A 5,633-nucleotide genomic window follows, 5' to 3' on the forward strand; every position below is an offset into this window, starting at 1 on the left:
TGATATTGGAGGAAATGGAGGAGGAAGAGGAAGAAGATGAAGAAGATGAAATCATGGCTCCTGGTGGACAGAGGCTGTAGATTATATAATCAGACCCACCCTCAAGTTCTCATTCACAGCTGCTTTCACTCCCAACTGAAATGTCTCAGCAATGTCACCATATAGTTTTATTCATGCACACTGTTTATGTCAGCTTTTCTGCCACTGTGACCAAAAGACCTGTCAAAAACAACATAGAGGAAGAAAAGTTTATTTGGGGCTTACGGTTTCAAAGGTCTCAGTCCATAGGTGGCTCACTTGGGTGCTCTGGGCCAAGATAAGAACAACATGGCAGAAGGGTGTGGTGGAGGAAAATAGCTCAGGAAGTGGTACCAGGAAGCAGAAAGAGAGATCAGCTTACCAGGTACAAACTATAAACCCCAAAGGCCCACCCTCAGTGACCTATCTCCTCCAGTCCACACCCTATCTGCCTGAAATTACACCCAGTTAATTCCCATCAGTGGATTAATTCACTGATGAGGTTAAGACTCTCAGCAGTTTAGCAAGCTCTAAGCAACTTAGCAAGGCCCTGTCTCAAAGTAAAAATTTCAAAAGGGCTAAGGGTGTAGCTTGCTGATCTTAGTAGTAAAGCACCCCTGGGTTTAATCCCCAGTACTGAAAAATAAAAATAAAATAGAAGCCAGATGCTCTTCTTTTCCTTTTCTACCTTCCAATGTGCTGAAATCCAGTCCTGGTCCTGGTGAGGCAGCTTCAGCCATGAAGACAAAGGCAACCCTTGGGGTTGACTAAGCAGCAAGGTAGAAGCCACCTGGCTTCCTAGTTGACCTTGTCAGGAGGCCACTCACTTATCTCTGGATTTTTCCTTGGGAATTTTTACAAATCTGTCTTATTTGTCTAACCTATTGTCCACCAGGCGACCAGCACACTGGTTTCATTAAAGAGGTTCGTGGCATAAAAGTTAACTAGTGAGATCAAAATAAAACACACAGACTCAATTACCTTTTTTTACCAGGTCTCTGGCTCACACCTCGAACCACCTGGTGGGGCAGCAAGGCTTACTCAGGGCTAGCAGGAGAGAGAGAGAGAGAGAGAGAGAGAGAGAGAGCACGCCAGGGAGTGGCCTTTTATTGGGGAACAAGAAATTCAGGGGAAAATTCCATCCAATGAAGGTCGAGGGGGGCAGCATTCCAAGGTCAGGGTCAGTGATTGGCCTCAGGGTCAGTAGTCAGTCACACCCCCACACGGACAGGCTCTCGCACCTGGAGAGGGTAGGGAAAGCTCTGACACAGTTTAGCCAGAGCACCTCAGACCCAATCCGGGAGGTGCCCAATCACGTGCGAGAATGGCTTTCCACACTACTGGTTAAGGCAGCATAGACTATACCCTCACTTGTCAGTTGTCCAAAATGAACACAGTATCCAGGTTTGACAGTAGGAATGCTTGGGCTATTATCCCAGTCAGCAGGCCACCAAATATAGGAGCACCTCCAGGGCCTCTCTGAGGAGACACAGGACTGGTCTTCAAAGTTTCAGAGGAAACGGCATGAATTTCTGGGGCTGAGGTGAGAATGGCTAAAGTGCAAGGGAGGTAAGCTGCTTCCATCAGAAAGGGCAGAGAAGAGCCCCTTCCTAGACATCTGGGGTCAAGTTCAGGCCAAGGCAGATGTGACATCCAAGAAATGGTTTATTCCTGGGGAATAGCAAGACACAGCCTTCTCTCCACTTCACCCTGGCTTACGTACTATTGTATGGCCTGGTATACAGAAGAAGCTCAAAAAATATTGACTTGCATATTGATTGAATGAGTAATGAGACTTGTGAATTTTGAGCTCTTCAAAACAGAAATAGTATTGGCAGCAAAGACAAACAGCTGGGCACCAAAAGGAAAGGAGAGTTGGCTCTGTTTGACCAGTTTTTAATGGGACATCCCTCTTAATTTAAAGGGACAAAATACAAAGTCTCTTATATTTTGTTGTTGTTGGCTGGTGGTGGGGATTGTTTTTGGTACTGGGGATTGAACCCAGGGGCATTGAACAGGGGATTGAAACAAGGTCTTGCTAAGTTTCCCAGGCTGACCTTGAACTTGCATTCTTCCTGCCTCAGCCTTCTGAGTGGCTGGAATTACAGAAGTGAGCCACCATGCCCAGTTTAAAAGTTTTTTAAAGAGCAAGCCTCTCTTCCAAGCTTTGACAAACAGGGAAGCCACAGGCTGTGGCTTTGAGAAAACTGATTTGGGGAGGTTGGGACTGGGGAATTAAAGTAACTAAGGAAACAACATTAAATAAAACCACCTTTTTTCACCATCCATTCATTCAACACAAGTTTACTGATGTGCTTGTAGATGCCCGCACCCAACCAAGTTCTGGGATTATAGAAAAACTTTCTAGAGGCTGGGGATGCAGCTCAGTGGTAGAGCACTTGCCTAGCATGACCAAATACCTGGGTTCCATCCCAGGCACTGAAGTAAAAAAAAAATAAAATAAACTTTTAGATCACAACACTCTCCCCACCCTTAATGAATTTGTGTACTTCCCCACATCCTTCCTCAAAGAAAGAAAGATAGCAGGGAGCACAGCCAAACTGCTTAAGATAGACTGGAGGTTGGATGTAGAAAATCAACAATACTACCATCCATCCAGCAGAAGAAGGGAGATGATTTATCCCTGCCAGAATTGTCCTGATCTACAAGCTAAACTTGTCCTTTGGACCTCCACACCCTTTCTGCATCTTTTGAAAGAGGGGTAGAGCAACCATTACTATAAGGTGACACAATACAGAATCCAGACTGCTGTAAATGCCTGTACATGCTGCTGGCTGGAGGGTGGAGACAGAAATCAGATCACAAGGCTTTCCTGGTTGGATCCCAGTCACAGGTGCTGATACACCCACTGCTGTTTGAAGTATCATAGCTCTGAGAGCCTCCTTGACTTTGACCAGACTGGAAGTGGGGAGTGACTGGAGGAAATTGAAAGGAGAAAGACTGAACAGCTTGGAGGGCTGGGTACCAGTGTGCACCTGGGGGTTGGGAGAGACATGGTAGAATGGGAAGGAGAGAGAAGCAGAAGCCCCACATCTGCTGGGAATTGTATCTGGATGGTCATTTTTTTTTTATTGTTATTGTCATTGTTTTAAATAAGAAAGCCCGTGTATGTGGCTACAATAGTGGTGAGTAGGAAATGGGATAGTGCATATCAGGAAAAAGTGATCGGTGTCCATGCTCCTATATATCAGGAGAGTCAGCAAAGAAGAAAGACAACCAAAACCTGGATGGCTTGTTGGAACAAAATGCTGACTGACTTCTAGTTGGAAGCATGGTTTTCCATTTATGATTCATTTCATAGTTTCAAAACCCAGCATACACATTAAAAAAATGTCAGGCTTCTTTTTTTAATTTTTATTTTGGACTCATTTGAGACTTGCAGAAAGGTTACAAAATAGTACAAAGAGTACTATTCTTTTATGTCCTTTAACCCATTCCACAAATGTTAATCTTATATGACCATGATATAATTATCAGGAATGGGAAATTAACATGAGTATGCTATTGTTAACTAAATTACAGACCTTATTTGAATTTCATCATTTTTTATGATAGATTTTTCTGTTCCTGGATTCTATCCAGGACCTCACATTCATTTAGTTTCATATCTTCTCATGTCCTCTAGTCGGTAATAGTTCCTTCATCTTTCATGAGCTTGACACTAATGAAGAATAGTGATCAATTCTTTTATAGAAGATCCCTGAATTTAGGTTTTTCCAATGTTTTCTTATAACTGGAATCATGTTGTGTTTTTGGCAAGAACATCACAAAATTTATATATATATATTTATTCCTAACATTTTAAGGGGTTCATGATGTTGATATGTTTTATGCCTGGAGACGTTTATGTTGATCACTTAAGTTGGTATTTGCCACATTTATTCACTGTAAACTTATCATCTTCCCATTCATAGATAACAAGCAGTTTGGGTATGACTTTAGAATTTTTCTGAAAATTCATCATCTGCAATTGATAGTGTCCTAACTTCAGTAGATGACAGTACCCTGACCTTAAACTCTCTTGGGGTCATTAGTTTTAATGATTCCCAAAAATTATTCAGTGGCTATAGATGAAAAGTTCCACAATGAATCATAATTACCAAATGCAATGTGCAAATCTTGTTTGAATTTTTATTCAAACAAATCAATTATTAAAGGACATTTATAAAACAATCTGGCATTTGCATCCACGGTCTGCAGCAATTCATTTCCTGCCTCTCTTTATTCCTTTTTCTCCTTCCTCTTTTCATCCTTTATTATAAAAGGAAATCATAGTAAAACCATGAGGTTGTGATATAGTTCAAAGTAGATATGTCTGATAGTACTTCATTAACTGGAAAGCGTTTATAGGACTTTTGTTTTATTGCTTTATTTTCAAAACAGGAACTATCTTCTATGTGTGGCAAGTCATCAGTTTAAATGTTGAGCTTATTTATTTGGGATTTTTGTTGTTGTTGCTGCTGTTGTTGTTGGGTTGATTGGTTCTGTGCGGTGTGCATTCCAGTCCCTGAGGGAATTAGTGGTATTCTAAGTAGCTAGCTAGCCTCCAGGGTGACTGAGATACAGATCTGATTCTCCTGAGATGACTGTCACTCTGGAGCATGCTACCTAGACTCACTCAGATGAGAAACTTCTCAACTACAAATCAACCAGGTGCTCAGTGTGTCTGCCCTTATGACTCTTGGTTATCAGAAACTATGTTGTTAGTCCTTCTGATAGTAGGACTTATCTCTCCAGATTGGCAGGTGCATAGGCCTCTTACTGAACCTCAATTTCAACAACTCTGGAGGATTCCTTGAGGTGTCCCCCAGGACCCTATAGGCACGTCAGTAATGATACCTCTCTTCCCACCCTGAATTCTGAACCTCTTAAGAAATAAAAGACCAAGTAGTTAGAATCCAAAATATCACAGTTACTATTGATAAAGTTTAGAAGACCTAACATGTACCTATTGGCTCAGATACAGATTTAGGAGCAACTCTTTCACAGCAGTATTGAGCCAGGGCAAGCCCCCTCACAAGCCAGAGGCTGCCCTGGGGTTGCTGAGCAGAACATGTGCTTGCAGATGATGAGTCTGCCCTCAAGAGGAAAAAGTGAAGCTAGGCGCCGTGGCGCACATCTATAACCCAGCTGCTCAGGAGGCTGAGGCAGGAGGATCTTGAGTTCAAAGCCAGCCTCAGCAATTTAGCAAGGCACTTAACAACTCAGCCAGACCTGTCTCTAGATAAAACATTTTTTTAAAAAGGACTGGGGATGTTGCTCAGTGGTTAAGCACCCTTGGGTTCAATCTCCAGTACCGAGAGAGAGAGAGAGAGAGAGAGAGAGAGAGAGAGAGAGAGAGAGAGAGACACTGATCCAAACTCCTAGTTTCTCCTCCCAGGTTTACCAAGCAGAGAAGGAACTCTGTCATGGACCAGTTCTAGCCAAGGACTGTTCTTTTCCCTCAAAATCCTCTTGGTGCAAATGTTTATAGAGTGACGATTTCCTTCAAGGGGACATCTGGTCACCCTGTAATCTACTCTGTTCTAACAAAATAACTAAAATACCTCTCTTTCATGCCCTTTCTGGTGTTTACCACAAACCGAAGTTGTCTC

This window comes from Marmota marmota, unplaced genomic scaffold, assembly GCF_001458135.2.
Source record: "Marmota marmota marmota unplaced genomic scaffold, marMar, whole genome shotgun sequence".
In the NCBI taxonomy this organism is placed as follows: Eukaryota; Metazoa; Chordata; class Mammalia; order Rodentia; family Sciuridae; genus Marmota; species Marmota marmota.